This window comes from Ambystoma mexicanum, chromosome 7q, assembly GCF_040938575.1.
Source record: "Ambystoma mexicanum isolate Mex_15411 chromosome 7q, UKY_AmexF1_1, whole genome shotgun sequence".
NCBI classification, from domain to species: domain Eukaryota; kingdom Metazoa; phylum Chordata; class Amphibia; order Caudata; family Ambystomatidae; genus Ambystoma; species Ambystoma mexicanum.
This window is the reverse complement of record NC_090941.1, coordinates 192,501,713-192,519,506: the sequence shown is the minus strand read 5'-3', so window position 1 is coordinate 192,519,506 and position 17,794 is coordinate 192,501,713.

Sequence of the window (17,794 nt, the reverse complement as noted above, 5' to 3'; positions counted from 1 at the left end):
TCATAATAAGAAGAATTAGTATTGGTTTACATTTGGTACACAGGATTTTCTTAACATCATTACTGCTTTAAAAGCTTCTATTGCCCCTGCTCCAGATGGTATCCCTAATGTGTTGTTGAAAGCACATCCTGACCTGTGGGCCATTATTCTCTATAATGTCTTTATTGATGTATATAATTCAGATACAATTCCAGCATCTTGGCAGAGAGCTAATGTGGTCCCCATATTTAAGAAAACGGACCGTTCAGATCTTAACTACAGATTATTATCTCTAATGTTATATCCAAGATATTCCGTTTGTGTATTCTAAAGAAACTTAATGAGTGGGTTGAAGATTGTAAATTATTACCACCACAACAAACTGGATTCAGAAAATTGTTTAGCACCACGACTAACATCTTTATTATCACTAACTTAATCTGTGCCACCTTGACCTTCGCTGAAAGGGCTACAATGGTGCAGGCCCAGCCAGGCAAGTGAAGGGGGAATGGGAAAGTGCAGGTTGCAAGGGGTGGTGTCCGGGGAGACCACGTGCAGGTGTGGACTGAATGTGGGGGCAGGGGGCTGGTGCCCTGGAGAATTCAGAAGGAACCAGGAAGCTAGTCAAGAAGCAGACAAGGACATTATCAGGGGAATGGGAGGAAGGAAGAAGAGTAAAGGAAGGTCTTGAGAAGCTTCCAGAACTTCAGTTGATCTGGCGAAGTCTGAGAGGGGCAATGAGGCCATTCCAGAGGGAGGCACCTGTGGAAGAGAGAGATCATCTACCCCACTCTCTGTGACTGAAGGGCTCCAGCAGGGAGGTATTTAGGGAGAGATAGTTGGATGTAGACGGGTTCCAGGCCGCAGAAAGCCTTGTGGATGATGCAGAGGGCCTTGAACTTGATTCTTGCAGCAACCGGGAACCAGTGGAGTGATTTTAGGGCTGGAGAGATGCAACCCCTGAGCTTGAGGCCAAGCATAAGTCTTGCAGGCCTATTCTATATTAGTTTAAGGGGCGGCGGTAGGAATTAAGCAGTATAAGGAAGAGGCTGTTGCAGTAGTCAAGCCTAGAGAGCTCTGGAGACATTGAGTTTCTGGGGGAAGGTGAGGAAAGAGAGAATGCCTCTGAGAAGGTGCAGCTGAAAGTAGGCTTTCTTGGCAAGGTCCCTGATGTGAGGAAAGAAGGAGAGAGGAGTGGAAGATAACACCTACGTTTTTTTTTCCTCACAGGAGGGGGGCTAAAGGAGGGAGTCCATGGAGGGTGGCCAGAGTGTGGGAGAGAAGGAGGGAACATGGGTCCCAATGAAAAGGCTCTCTGTCTTACTGGAATTAAGGCAGAGATTGTTAGCAAAGCATGATGTCTGAATAGCATACAGGTAGTCAGGAATGAGAGAGGAAGAGGAGGAGGCGCAGGAGGGAAGCTTGAAAGAGAGCTACATGTCATTCGCACAACTCTGAAAGTTAGGAGAGAAGGTGGAGATCAAGTGAGCTGGAGTATCAGGGTGCCGTGATTGACCATATCAAAGACAGAGGAAATGTCAAGAAGGATGTGAATGCAAGGAGAGCTGGAATCGAGATTAGAGAGCAGGTCTTCACGGGTGTTCAGCAGAGCAGTTCTGTGCCTCTGGCAGCTCTGAAGCCGGATTCCTGGTCGTGGAGACAACCAACAGATTCAGTGTGGTGGATATGCTGGAAGAGGGCCAGCTTCTCCAAGAGCTTGCCCAGGAAGGGGTTGATGGAGATAGGGCAGTAGTTTGCCAGACAGGAAGGGTTGGCAGAAGGTTTATAAGAGAGGTTGCATGCATAACCTCATGACAGGGGCAAGGATGTCCAGAGTGGTGGTGATAGAGAGTTGAAGGTTAGTAAGGGCTGTGTCAATGGTAAGAGTAGGAGGAGGAGTGAAGGTGGCAGCAAAAGCGGCAACTGACACTTGCTTCATAGGTCGAATGATGGAGAAGGAGGCTGGCAGTGCAGGCGGGGCTTAGCCAGGGGATCCAGGAGGTCAAGGTAGAAGGAAATGTTCAGACCAGGAGAAAGGAGTAATTTTTTTTTTTATTATTTATTTGTTTATGGCTTTCCTAAGAAAACCTTTACAAAATATAAAAAGAGCAATAAGAACTTTAGAAACAACCAAAGTCTTACAGATCGAACGAGAAATGTTCACCCATTATTCGGTACTTCAACTATACTTTGTGAGTATCGAGCAGTTTTCTAGAACCTTTACTATTGCCGTGGTGAGCATAACTTCCTGACCGGAAATTAGTCTGTCCCAGAAGGAGTCTTGTAATAAGGACTCTTCTCTAGCGACGAATCTTCCAAGCAGCTGACGTCTTATAGTCCAAGTCCCCTCGCACTCTAGCAACAGATCTCTCAATGTTTGTAGGTTCGGTGGGTCGCAAAACCTGCAGAGCTTTATGGTTTTGTCACCCTGTTGTCTTTTAACCAAAATTTCTCCGGTATGAGCCAGATTTAGTCTAAGTCTGAGGAAGTTGTTTCGAATGCTCTTGTCAGGGAATTTTTGGAGGTAACGTGGTAATGTGCCTACTTTTCTCTCCACTATCATGAAGAGGTTCGGTGGGTTTAAGAGCCTAACTCCTTCAATCGTACAAATCCAATCATATATTTCGAGTTGTTTTTTTATCTTCAGAGGATTGACGATCAAAAGTTCTAATGTTGAGTTCAGCCTGAGTAAAATGTCCCCCACTTTTCTTTCCAGGGCAAGAAGTTGTTTTGATTTGGCCTTTTTATGATGTCCCATTACATCAAAAAGGAGAGTCGAGGACTTAGCAGTGATGATATCGCGATATAGCGACAATAGCTTCCAATCTGCTCTACAGCCTAGGGAGATCAGACCCAGTTCATATCGCAGGCTACTAAGAGGTGTACATGTAGGCAAGTTTAATACTGCTCTCCATAGCCGACCCTCAGTTTTGCTCCAATTGTAATTCCAAAGCATAGGTTTCACTTCTAAGCCGTACAGAAGGACTGGTACAGCTTTACCAATATAGAATTTGAGAAGCGGCGATAGTGAGAATTTGCAGAATCTCCCCATCAGATTCTTCATCTGGGCCATGATTTTAGAGGTCTTGCCAAAAATAATTGGTAGCATCTTACTCATAGATGGAGATGCAAAAATTTCGTAGCCCAGGTAAGTGAGCTCTTCAACTCTGGGGATTTCCGTTTCATTGAGAATCCATTTCCTGGAGGGAAGGTTTTTTCTCGGATGTTTGAATACCAGGATTCTAGATTTCGAGTGGTTAATTATAAGACCATTGAGCTTGACATAGTCACTTAGTTTGAGAAGGAGCTGTTGCAGCCCCCGGGCCGAGCCATCCAGCAGGACAATATCGTCTGCATAGGCCAGCCAGTGTATGCTTCTCCCATTTATTCTAGGTGCTATCATAGAGGCCGATTCAAGGAAATTCCCCAGGTCTGCTAGAAAAAGATTGAAAAACAACGGAGCACCTAGACAGCCCTGCCGGACTCCCTTGAAAGCCTCTATAGCCTCTGATAAATTGCCGGCGTCATCCAGTCTTACCCTGATGGTGGTATTCCTGTGAAGCTCTATGAGCATGGCCAAAAGGGGTGCTGGAATCCCCCATTTTTGCAATTTCCGCCAGAGGTGAGCCCTGTCCACCAAATCAAATGCTTTGGATAAATCTACCCATGCACCGAAAAGTGGGGAGCCATTCTTCTCATTGGAGCCTTCACTGAGAAGGTTCAGGATAAGGCCATTTGAGCTGGTGGATAGGCCTTTCCTGAAACCCGTTTGGTGCCGGGACAGAATTTCGTTGGTATCAACCCAGTGAGTGAGATCTTTCAGGAGAAGTCGCATGAACAATTTGCTATCAATGTCGAGGAGGGCCATTGGTCGATAGCTAGCAGGTTTGAGTCTGTCGCCCCCCTTAAAGAATGGAATAATAAGTGCATTCTTCCAAGACGGGGGATAAGAACCAGTCTTTATGATTTCCCGAAAAAGATGGAATAGCAGCTTTGCCCACATTGTAGGGTGATTTTTTAAAACCTGATAGGTTAGACCATTCGGTCCTGCTGCCTTTGATGTGGATGCTGAAAGAATAAGGTCGAAAATGTCTTGTTGAGTAAATGATAATGACCAGGTTACTGAAGGTCCAGTGAAATCTCTGGAACCTGGATGTTCAAAGTTCTTGGTCAGACAGTCAATCCAGGATTGCTCTGGAACTAGGTTGCAGAGAGAGCTATTGTGGCCTGTCTCCAGTTGGTTTAGTGCGGCCCAAAAGCTTCTGCAGTTGTTGGCATTAAGCAAATGGAGCATCTTTTCCCCATCTTCTTGCTGTATTTGATGTTTGTGATTGCGAGACCAGTTTCTATAAGATTGTTTGGCTTTCCTGATTTTTTGTAAGGTTTCTCGTTGGTCTCCTCCCCCCCTTTTTTTTAGAGTACGAATAAGATGATGAAGAGACCTTTTTTGCTTGTGTACTTCCTCATCATAATGATGAAAATGTGTTTGTTTTCCTCCAGCTTTCGTCACCTGTGGTGGACAAATTGACCATACGAAATTCCCGAAATTTTCGGGATGAAATTCCTCAGTCCATAACGGTCCTGGAATTGCTTCTAAAAGTTGATTTAATTTTTCCCCACCAAATTTATATTTTACCACTCTCAGTTTGCCCTTGAGTCCAACTAAATCCTGCGGACATGGTAATTTAATGTCTCTCTGTCAAGCCGAGAATCGAAGTTCTAGGCTTGCGTGGTCACTGCCTCCTTCCCAATTAAGGGTTAGGGTCGGGCAGTAAGATGCGAGACCTGGTGTTACAAAAATATAATCTAATGTGGATTTCGAAGAGCCCCGGCGCCAAGTATGATTTTCTATTTCATTGTCCCCATTTTGCTTAATGATCATTTCGAGGTCCCAGGAGGAAAAAAAGTCCCACCATAGTTTGCCCTTTCGGCTGTTGTTTAGGGTGATATTGTCTGCATTAAAATCACCTGCTACTATAATGTGTACTCCCTGGAAGTTGGTCTTCGCTGCTATTAAAATGGTCTGTAGGAGTTCCAAAAAATCTTGCAGCTTTTTTAGTGGCTGGATTCCAGTATATATTAATGAGGACTAGAGTGACTCTTAAGTTGTCTGAGTCCAGCTCTACTTTGCAGGCCTGAATGCCTGCGACGTTATTACAGAGAGGGAAGACTTGTTGAATACTCGAGTTTTTGAGGACCATTAGAAGTCCGCCCGCCGGTCTCCCTTTAGATTTTTGTGAGGCCCCAAGACTTATAACTGTAAACCCCTTTATCTCTATGGGGTTTACTAGCCAAGTCTCCTGGAATAATAGAATATCAAATTCTTTTAGTAGTTTATTTTTTAGTAGCTTTTTTTTTAGAAAAGTAGAGCCTCTTGTGTTCCAGGAGACGAGACCGAGGCTATTTTGCTTAAAGGCTCATTTGCTCCTCGCCGAGATTCAGAAGGACCTGTGATATAATCTCAGGTAATTTCATAATTAGATTCTCGCTTAGTTTGGGGCCAGAATTAGGGGTCCTTGAATGTTCACTCGGTGGACCGACTGGTCCTCTCAGTCTTAGAGAATCCTCTCTGTTTCTATATGTACTGGTGTGATTTCTGAATCCATCTTCCTGCTCCTGCTCAAATACCAACAGGCCTGCTCTTGCTAGTTCAATTTTGTTCCCAATTAATGCCTGGAAGGCTCTTCTTGAGGTGAGGCCGACCTCCACAAAAAAATTGTCATTAACAGCTGGGAATTTGACATATTCGATGTCTTCTGATGAAAAAAGAAACAACTTATAGTTTTTTCTGATTTCTGCTAAAAGAACTGATCTGCAGAGGGACGTATACCCGAGTAGTCTTTCCAGTCTTAACCAAATCCTTGGAATTGAGAAGTCAGCTATTTCCTGCTCTGTCTCCCACTCTATGGGAGTGTGGTGAGGGCCATCTTCCTCCTCTTCCGTTGAGCCGGTTTGTAGATAGAGCTCTTGGTTTCTTGATTTTCCCAATCCGTTCCGGCAGTCTACTTCATGGGCCAGAGACCCTGTTGGAACATTGTCATTAGTCGGTTGGAGCTCAAGGGGAGAGGCCATTGGGGTTACTACCGCAGGTTTTGAAATGGTTTTTAGGAAGATGGGCACCAATCTGATGTTACTTGCACTTGTTTGAAGTGCCGTGCTGCTGGTCACAGTTTTTTTAGTACCCTTTTTTAAGAAAATGGGGGCTATCTTAATTTTCAATTTAGGCATGGTTGTTTCTGAGTTATTAAACGCTCCGTTCGCAGGATTCATTGGCTCAGTTTGCATGCCCGTGTTTATGGTTTGAAGCGTTGTGTCGCTATGGGCTTTCCTTAATTTTACGGGAATCACTAAGTTTCCATTTAGGCCCTTTCTTCTTTTGATGGGTCTTGAGGGCTTTTGGTTTTTATTCTGAGAGGGGCCGGCAACTGGAGATACATCAACTTCTGGAGCTGAGGTCTTTTCTTCATTCAGTGATAGTTTTTTAAAGAAAGCATTTGTTTCCGATTTATTTGAGGATCTCTTTTTTTGTTTTTTTGGTTTTTTTTTAGTTTTCTCAAATTGTGAATGGCGATGAGGGTCAATTGATAACCTCTCTTTCTGCTTATTTTTTCTTCTTCTTTTGAGATGACGTGACATAACCAGATCTAAATTAACTTCAATTTGAGGGGAATCTTGGACGTTTACAGCTGTGTTTTTATTTGGGCTCTCCAAAATCTCTACTATAGGCTCTATTTCAACGTTCGCTAGTCTTCGAAATTCTTCTAGAACTGAGTTTGATAATGGAGGATCATCAAAGCAGTCCACAGGATCCTCTTCTGTCTGCGGATGATTCTTAATTGTGATGTCTCGAGTTTCCGTAGATAGGTTTCTTATGAGTTCTTGAGTTGTGAGATTGTTCTTAGCTTCTTCTTTCAGCAAGGAGTATATTTGAGTGAGATCCAAGCCTTGTTTTACTCCCTCAATTTGTAAATCTTTTATTGTTGGGATCAAAATCGTATTCATGATATTATTGAGTGCTGTTGTTGTTGACTCATTCTTTGATACTTCATTTGCACGTTCTAATAAAATGCCTGCTTGTGTTTGAACCTCTGATTTCAAAAGTTCGAATACAGAGACCAGAGAGTTCAAAACAAAGCTCAGTGCGGTAAGCGTGTTCTCACTAGTTGTAGGGGGCACTTCCTGTAATTCAAGTTCATCCTGTAAAACTGCTGAAGCTGGGCCATTTTTAAACAGTAATGGTTCAGTTTGATAAACACAGTCGGTAGCCATAAGTGTTGGAGGAATGACATCACTCTCCTGAATTGTACTGGTAGTCTGGCCAGCTATGACCCTTAAGTCTGCTAGATCGTTGGTACTTTTATTTCTTTTTCGTACAAAGTGGTCATTAATCCTACTTTGTATTTTTTTTGTCGTTAAAGTGTACTCCAGTCCTCTTTTCCACCCTTCCTGAATAAGTGGAGGAGACACATGTACTTCAGGGGCCAGATGGCAAACCGCTTGGGTAATGTTTTGGCTAGACTGAGTGGGTTGGTGAGATATTCCTGGTAGAGAAGGAGGTAAAATATCAGGAGTTGTACTGCCCTCCCCCCCGAGGTATGAACCTTCTTGATCAACCATCTCTTCCAGTGGAGGTGAGCTTCGGAGTCTCATTTGCTAACTTTCTTTCTAGATTAGTGATAGTGGAGTTTAATGAAATCCCCCCGAGCCAAGGAAGATGAGGAATTAAGAATTACCTGTCTTGAGCGCCTCCGCGCCTAACAGCTGCTTAACAGTCAGACTCCGGGCTTTACCCTGCGGGGCTTAACGCCGCGAGGGTACACTGAGAGTGCTTTTGTGCCCGTCTGAAGTCACGTGAGCGATCACGTGATCGGCCCGAAGCTCCGCCTCCTCCAGGAAGCGAGCGGCCGAACAGATAGCGCGAGTTCGAGGAAACTCCCAGCGCTGGCACACTGCACACAACAAAAGCCACAGGTACAGATATTTGTTGGTTTGGACTGCTACAATGACAATGGCGATTCCTCTCCAGGAGAAAGATGAGAGGGTTGGAGATGGGGAAGTCTGAAGAGATGAGAGCATCCAAGGTGTGTCAGGCTGAGTGCGTCGGACTGGAGGGAAGAATGGAGAGGGAAAGAGAGTCACTGAGGCTGGGGAAGAGCCTTGAGGATGCATCAGCGGAATCAAGTTAGATGTTTAAGTCTCTGAGGAGGACAAGTTTGAAGTAGGAGGCAAGGAGAGAAGAGGTGAGGTCAGAGAGGAAGTGGGAGACCTGGACAGGCGGCCTGTAGATGGTGGCCAGAATCAGAAAGAGACACCAAGCCTGCAGGCAAGGCTTTCAAAAGAAGAGTAGGCCTGAGTGAGTATGATAGTAGCAGGGACCCACTCAGGGAAAATCAGAGCACCTCCGTCCCTGGGCCGGTTAGACCTGGGTTTAGAGAGGATCTTGTAGCCCTCAGGGGGAGAGTGTCAAAACTCGTAACAGAGCTGGCATTGAACTATGTCTCAGTGAGAGCGAGGATGTCTAAGGAGGTGACAGATGTCAGAGGAGTATTTGACGGCAGAGCAAGAGTTGAGGGTATCTAAATGGAGCAGGTTGGCACTTACGAAGGTTTTCGGAGGAGTGGTACAGGAGTGTGGTACACCCGTTGGAGGTGGCAGAGGGGTAGCAGATGGAGGAAGAGCCTACTTAATGAATAAGGAACCTATCACACCAACCATGTATTTTTTACCCACGATACATAACAAATATGATCTAATCCCCGAAGGACGCCCAATACTCAATGGAATCAGATGGGCAATGGAGATTATCTCACAATATTTAGATAACATTCTCAGACCAAGAGCCAGTAAGGTCAAATTATATATAAGAGATACAACGAGCGCCATCAACATTCTCAGAACAATCAAATGGCAAGAAACTTACCAACTAGCCACCTTAGATGTCAAGGCCCTATATATGTCCATCCAGTACAAATGGGCAATCACCACAATAGATTACGCTTTCAAGGAAGACTCAGCGTCATATTACCAGCAAGTACAGATGATCAAGGAGATGTTACAATTAACACTGAACCACAATATTTTCACATTCAACAATTGCATATACCAACAAACCAAGGGAGTGGTCATGGGCACCAGATATGCCACAGCCATGGCCAACCTATTCATGGGTATGTTTGAGGACCATGTTGTGTACAAGGACCCAGATTACAAGAACAAGGTCAAACTTTGGACGCGATACATTGACAATGTCCTTCTCATTTGGGAAGGAACTACAAAAGATTTTCACAGATTCATGGATAGATGATACACAAATGGATTCGGAATTGAATTTACAGGTCTATGCAGCAAGACACAGATTAATTTTTTAGATCTTACGATTCATGCAGAAGGTCATAAGTTGGATTCATGGACTTACAGAAAGGAAACAGAAGTCAATTCCACATTGCATGCCAAAAGCTGCCATTTCAAGCCAACTATAGCCAACATCCCAATTGGGGAGTACACGTGAGCAATACGCAACTGCCACAAAAATTACAAATTTGAGAACGAATGCAGTCTTCTGAGAACCAGACTCAAACAACATGGATACATCAAAACTAACATAGAGAGAGCCTACAATGTCACAAAGGGCAAGAAGCAATCAGACACCTGCTTGCATAGACAGGAGAGTGCAACCAAAATAATGGCAGTGAGATTCATCACCAAATACAGCCAGAACCACCATGTCCTGCGCAAAGTCCTGCAAAAACATTGGTATCTCCTTAGATTGGATGAACATATCACTAACTATATAGATACAAAACCTACAATAATATTCAAACGAGCGGATACTTTGAGAAAGATTGTGAGCCCATCATTACTGCCAGACATGAAAGATAAAAGAAACAAGACTTGGTTGGAAGCTGATCACATTCGATTACGAACAAGCGGTATATAAACTATGTGTAAATATGCACATGTGCAACAAAGGAATTTCAAGATATGAATGGACTAACTGTTAAGATTAAGCAGGAAATAAATTGCAGAACCAAATTTGTGGTATACACAATCATTTGCATATGCCACAAATTATACATTGGTCGCACCAAGAGAGAGCTCCGCACAAGGATTCGGGAGCCCATGGCAACAATTGGGTGCCAGGACCAAAGGTTTCCTTTAGCTTACCATTGGCAGACACATCACCAAATGGAAGAAAAAACAGCAATGGGATTCATTGGATTGCAACAAATTCCTCAAGCTATAAGAGACTTTCGAGACTACGACAAGCGAAAGCAAGAACCATTTGTTTTTTTAATACTACTGTGACAGGGTTGAACTCAGACAATGAGATGATCTGTTTCCTTTGAAAGTATCAGCTATATATAGCTTGTTATATATGTTACATTCAGAATATAACAACTGAAATAATGCATTTGTAAAAGAAGCAGATTCCAACTGTAACGTTTATATTTTACTCGCCATCTCCCTGTCCAATCAGCACATTTTTTAGCCAATTTGCACACATGGTGCACACGTACATATCCGATTATGGAACTGGATGTAAGTATTACTACAATTTCTGCCAGCTGGTACTCATTTAAGCCCAGTCAAAGAACTACTAGCTTTCTCACTTAGAACCGACAGAAAACAAGGGGAGTGGAGGCTGTCTTAATTGGCAACCTTCACCTTTAACAAGGAGGGTCCGATTTGTAATTCATTTAAATCGCACCGGGAGTTTCATATTATATTGCTGGTCTGTTTTCACAATCCAAGTAATTCCAAGGTTGATTAAATTAAGCGACACAAATAATTGCATTTACGTGTACTCGTATTCCGCTCAAAGATGGCTATAGATCAACATAGCAAGCACAAATGAAAAAGCACTACGGCCAGCTTGACGCGTTGCGCTGGCAACATGGCAGCAACACGTTCGGTTACCTAGGTAACCGAACAATACAATTGTAACTATGGCGCCGGGCTCCCGAACTGGAAGAGCCAACACACATCATAGAATGGACTTGAAGCATGGTAAGATGCTATTTCTATGAAGTTGACATCAAATACACTTTGTAATGTTATCAGTATAACACGACGATAGTAAGCAAGGCAACTCAGCTACAGACAGATACCCCTTGAGGGAGCGGCTTTTAATTAGCCGAGGCACTAGTAGCTACATTGCTAGTTTTAGAAGGGAAACGCACTCACACATATATGCAGCCAGAAACCATTGCTAAAAGCACATACTGCTCAATACAAATATATGATTTATTTGCATAGAACACAACATTTTAGTGTAAAAATAAGGCGGTTTTCTTCACTTAACCGCCCAATACATCCTTTGGGGTTTACCTATACGCCAATCTAACTATGACAAAACAAATAAACGCCCTCTCCTCATCCACCTCCTACACGGCTCAGCTTATTGCCCTAAGTCGTAAATTCCTCACTCCTAAAAATTGTGTCACCCTAGCAAGAGCCCTCATACTTTCAAAATTGGACTTCTGCAACATACTCCTTCTAAGCACATCCAATACCAACCTTGCCAAACTCCAATTTATGCAGAACAAAGCACTACGTGCAGCACCTGGCATAAAAAAGACTGACCACATCTCCCACATCAGGAGAGAAAACCACTGGCTACCCATTAAGGGAGGAATCATATTCAAAACCTTATGCATTACACAGAAATGCATCACCAACAAAGCCCCGAAATACATTAATAATACAGTCACAAAATCTTCCACTAGAACCCTAGCAAAAATTCACTCTTGGAAATCCCATGCTACATAAGCTTGAGAGCTGGGGGCAGTAGCTTCAAAGTCCTGGCCCCTAGACACTGGAACACTCTCCCCATAAACATCAAGAATGAAGAATCCTTCCAGCAATTTAAAAAATCACTAAAAACCTGGGTATTTAACCAATTTTAACACACCAAGTATATCCAAACTAGACCTCTACCATACTAAGTTGCCTTATCTGCCCATAAATTGTCTTTCCTCCTCCTCGTTGATGAAACTTCGCCTGTATTTGTTTTGATTGCCTACTGTTTAATTGTAAAAATGTTTCAACCAAACTGTAACTACGCCGTGATACCTCAGGGTCTGGGCGTATAACAAATGTAATAAATAAATAAAATAAATAGGTAGTGGGATATGTGGAGTGAAATATTTGTAGAGGTGGTCAACATCTGGTATGAGGAAGACGGAGGTGAAGGTAATTAAAACAATGTGGTTTTAGTAATGGTATGAGAAAGGGGGAATGGAGGAAGGTATGCATTGGTTTAAGTTATATGAGGGAGTGTGTTGCAAATATGACTATATAGATGAATGCTGGGTACTGGAAATGTCAAACTGGATATTAAATTATGCCTCCTATTGTGAACGATTGTATGTATATTGGCCTACGCCAAGTTGCTTAAAACTGTACGCGAATAACTCTCTACGGCAAGGTCTTGACCGTAGAAATTGATGTAGGCCGCCATCTTGAATCAAACCGCCATTTTAGGTTCTCTAGCTGTGTAAAAGTCACCCTGTACATCAAAATGGTGGACGATGCCATTCCGAACAGAATCTGGTCGACATGACCTCCGTATAGCTAATGTATAACTTGCCTACAGGCTACTTGTTGGGGTCGTGAACTGAGACCTTGTCCTTCTGTTGACCTGTGTGTAAATGTATTACCTGTATCGATGGAACTGATCTATGCGCATACTGATGTATATATTAGAAGATTGACCTGGCAGAGACCCTAGACCAGTAATACATTCATGGAAGGGTTAACCCGCGAAGGGGTTGGACAACAGGCTGGAGAAATGTATAAAAGCCTGAATGTCCCAATGTACAGTCTCTCACTGAATACATCGAACCCCGTTGAAGTTCGTTGTGTTGTGTTGTACTGAGGGCCGATAGCTATCTGATTTGTCATTGACTTTGTCATTGCTTGACCTTAAAATAAAGTACTTTGTATGTTCCTTTGTAACCGGTGTTTGGTGTGTTTCCTTTGGGTTTCACGGCCTCATATTATTTTTCTCTTTTCACTGTTGGCGCCTGAATAGGGACCCTCAAGATTGATGCCGGACCATTGAAGGTTGACGCATGCTATCGGACCGGGATCGGACGGTGTGATACTACGGGCCCGACTGAACGAGACGTGACACCTCTACAGTGCTGCACGATCCGTTCCTTGGACGATAGCCGTGCGGTCTGAGACGGCATCTTGACGAGGGTCCGCTTTTGAGGCGGGCAGATTTGCCGAAAATCACCAAACACAAGGTAAAATTTGTTAGGTAAATTCTTTGATAAACCGTACGGTCCTCCTTAGGTTTGGTCAGGTGAGTCGTGACCCGACTCTTAATTTAACCCTGACAATTTGAATTTGGCGCATTCTATCTGCAGACACAATTATTGACCAGGTAACACCAAGTTTTTGAGAAATGCCTGGGAAATTGTCTAGCTGCTTTAGGGCATTATTCCGCCGTGATCGTCAATCTTTGGAATTTAGCCACCCGGCACCACAGGAGGGGTCGCGGGCGTTTACTATGTATTGTAAACATGGCATTGGAAGTGTAGTATTTAATGATATTTGGCACAGACAAACCAGACATGCCTCCGAACTGCAGTGGCCAATCAATGGTAGTTTTGAGATCCCTCGTATTGAATACTTAGAGTCGGTCTTGTTAAAAAAAAAGGCCAGACCCACAGCATTTGATGTTCTACAGAATTGGAAAAAAGAAGAGTTGCAGCAGCTTAAGAGTAGGGAAAAACATGCGCGCCGTCATAAAACGAACGCTGAAAAGGCGTTGTTATATGATCAGGACAAACAGTCTGAGTCAGTTAGGAATATGGATAGGGCTTTCTCACTCGGTATTCAGAAAATCTATCCTTCTAAAGACCTTCATGTTTCTGATGAGTTTCTCGACAAATTGTTAAATGAGCGAAGGCCTGGTGCCTCTGCACCACCTCCGTATGATCCTCTTCCTGTTGCTTTGCCTCTTCCTGCTGTTATTCCTGCTCTCCCTACTCAACCTGTTGCTCCTATTCTTCCGGCTGTTGTTCCTCCGCCTGCTCTACTACCTCTTCCCATTGCACCAGTAATAACACCTCCATTGAATCTGCCTGCACCTCCACTCCCGAGTGATTCTGTACCAACTATAGTTGATCGGGGTGCGGGGTCGAAGGTTGTTACTCGTAATACTGTCCCTACAGATAAGAAGCGGGATTTGTTTGCATGGGCTAAGCATTGTATGGAGAGAGATGATCGAGCTAATGTTTTTTCCACACTGTTTAATATGGATAATTTTCCTGAGAAAAATGTTTTTATTGAAGGTTTAGGGATTCATTTATGCATAATGTGGGGTAAATTAAATAATGTGGATCTCCCACAAGGGCTGAGGGATCTGAATACTTTAGCACTATCAAGAGATACTGTGGAGAAAGTACATGAGCATGTCGAGAGGTTGTTTGAGTATAGGAGAGAGTTGGAGAAGTTACGGAATGAGGATGACGAAGAAGAGAGTATGTATGTACAGAAACGATTTCTTCCGTGTTGTAAATGGGCATCTGAGCAAGCACAAATTTGTACAAGAGATGCGATTAGATGGATTTCGGATTTATCGATAACTCTGTTTGAGGTATATGACACATATAGTCAATATACGCTAGAAATGCAGAGGAAGGTGATTCAGGTAATGGTAGAGTACCTACAGGATGAATGTGTGAGGAAGAAGGTTAGTTGTCCCACAGTTACTGGGTAATTATAAGAGCGCTTTTTCACTTGACACTTCTTCGACTACTTTAGCGCTCGACTTAGCTCTGTTGCTTAGTAAGCGTATGGAGTTGCCTATATCTCAGTTGCCTAAGAGAGAGGTACCTCCGACATTTGTCCCAAAAGTTGAGATTGCCGCTAATGCTGCAGCAGGTATAGCTGCTGTGGACATTCCTGCACATTATGTATCACAGTTTGTTCATGTCCCGTTTTCGCGACAGGAAGTGAACACTATTAGGCAATCTATTCCCGACATTAGGAAAAATACGACAGGATTCTATAAAGAGATAGAGTCCGTCTTGCAGTCCTCAGTGTTCACCCTAGGCGATATTGACTTGTTATTCCCTGTACTCCTGCCCGTAGATTTGTGGAAGCAGGTTAGAACAATAGATGATGCACCTGGGTTGGGAGATATGTAGGTTAATATAACTAGGCTTGACGGGGAAAGGCCAGCTGATGAGAGACCGCCTCAGGTGATACTCACTTTGCCTGACAGAATCATTGCGAAATTAAAAACTATTTCCCGAAAAAAGAATTATTTGGAACAAGCTTACGGCCTGTGTCCAAGGAAAATCTGAGGGTGCCACAGAGTTCTTTAATCGGTTCGAACAAGTATTCTCGGACTTCAGTGGACAGGATTTAGGCACAGAATCTGGGTAGAGGTTATTTGTGGACAAATTTGTGCGTGGATTGCTGCCTGACATCCAGTCACAGATTATGTCTTTCGAGAGCGCTTGGCAGGCGAAATCCCAATCAGAAATACTGCACATGGCTCAGTACTACGAGAACCGTGTCAATAATGAAAAAGATAGAGTAGAAAAGAGAAAAGGAGACTTAAAGACTAAAGTATTGTTACAACAAATTGTTAGAGGCCCCAGAGGGGGTAGTTCGCAGATTAGAGGTCAGTATGTTCCACAAGGGAATGTGCCCTTGGGTCCTGTGAACATTAACCAGTGTGCCGATTGTCGCCAGGAGGGTCATTGGCGTGCACAATGCCCCGTCCTTCGACAGAGGTTGAATAACACATTTGGGAGTATGGGTAGACGACCCAGAGGTCGCCCCGGGGTGGGGGGCCCTGGTAGAGGTCAGTTCTCGCAGGATCCTCAGCAACCTTTTTAACAGGACAATCAGACTTTGAGTGTGGACACTAGAAACATATTCGATCACCCTTCTGCTGCTTACCTCTCTGAGGAGCTTCCTTCTGATGATATTCTGTTTCGTTAGGATTGCCCGGAGCAGGGTTTGGAACCTACACCTATTCCCGTTAGTCAGAAAGGTCCCTACGTTGAAATGGTAGTGGGAAATAGGAAACATCAGTTCTTGATAGACACTGGAGCACAGAAGTGCTCCATTGATCATTCCCGGGTTCCAAACATTCCACTGTCAGGGCAAACCAATGTCTCCGTAGGGTTTTCTGGCACACCAGTCATTTGTCCGGTTTCTTCGCCGGTACCTATTTCTTTGGGTGCCTTTACGGACCATTGCCCATTTCTTTTGACTTCGAATTGTGTAGAGAATTTGGTGGGGTTGAATCTGTTGAAGGAATTAAATGCGGTAATTCATTGTTCATCTGATTGAGTGCGTTTGACGATTTCACCACAGCAGTTTTCTGTTTCACAATTTATGACTAGACATTTGCCACCAGAATTTAGTAATGTCCCGGAGTGTTTGTGGGAGGCTGACGACAATGATGTCGGTGTTCTACAGATTGAGCCTGTTAGAATAATCTTGAAACATGGTATTAAGCTGCCACATATTCCGCAGTATAATATCTCGGTTGAAGGTGAGCGAGCTTTGAAGAGCATTGTTTCCGATTTTGTGCATCGTGGGGTGATTGAGGAGATTACAGGAAGTTTGTGGAATAGTCAGATCATACCCATGTACAAAAAAGGCGATAATGCTATTCCGTTTCGTTTTATAATTGATTTGCGTGCCATCAATAGAGTTGTCACTCCACAATTTCCAATTGTGCCTGATGTGACGACGATATTAACTATGATTACAGTTACGGCTACTTACTTTAGTGTTGTGGACCTGAAGAATGCTTTCTTCAATATTCCTATACACAAGGACAGTAGATATTTGTTCGCGTTCACCTTAGGGGGACGCTCGTTCACATTTACTCGTGCACCTCAAGGTTACACTGAGAGTCCTAGCATTTATAGTAGGGCCTTGAAAGAACAGCTTGATACTCTTGAATTACCCCCTACTTGTACGCTGCTTCAGTACGTTGACAACTTGCTTTTAGCAGCAGATTCTGAGAGCTCTCGTAAAGAGGGCACTGTATTGTTGCTCACCCATCTAGCTAAGCATGGTCACAAAGCTTCGCTTAAAAAGTTTCAATATTGTTGCCAGGAGGTCGCTTATTTAGGATACCTCCTGTCAAAGGAGGGAAGAAGATTGACACCTGAAAGAATAAAACACATTTCTGGCATGTCTGTCCCAAGTACACAGAAGGAAGTCAGAGCCTTAATAGGTATGGCTTCTTACTGTAGGTTATGGATCCCGAACTTTTCACTAGTGATAAAACCGATGTTGGCTTTGACAAAGAAGGGCATTTCTTCGCCATTGCCATGGAAATCGGAACATCAACAATCATTTGAGCTTCTCAAGACTGCATTATGCTCTGCACCGGTTTTGGGTACACCAAATTATAACAAGGCCTTTGTGTTGTTTGTGCATGAATGTGATGGATGTGCTTTGGCTGTATTAACGCAGGAACACGGAGGGAAGAATAGGCCGTGCGGTTACTACTCTTCCGCCCTTGATCCTGTCGCATGTTCTTTGCCAAGATGTTTGCGAGCTGTCGCTGCTGCTGCCGCTTCTGTAAAACAGAGTGAGGGAATGGTCCTAGGCCATGATCTAACCCTGATGGTGCCTCACTCTCTAGATGTTCTATTGAACAAAACTCAAACGCAACACCTCACTTCCGCACGATTGACGAGATATGAATTGATTTTATTTGCTCCCCACATACAAATTAGGAGGCGTTGTGTTCTTAATCCGGCTGAACACCTACCTTTCCCGCAAAATACTGTTTGCGGTGATGATGAGTCGCATGACTGCCTGTATA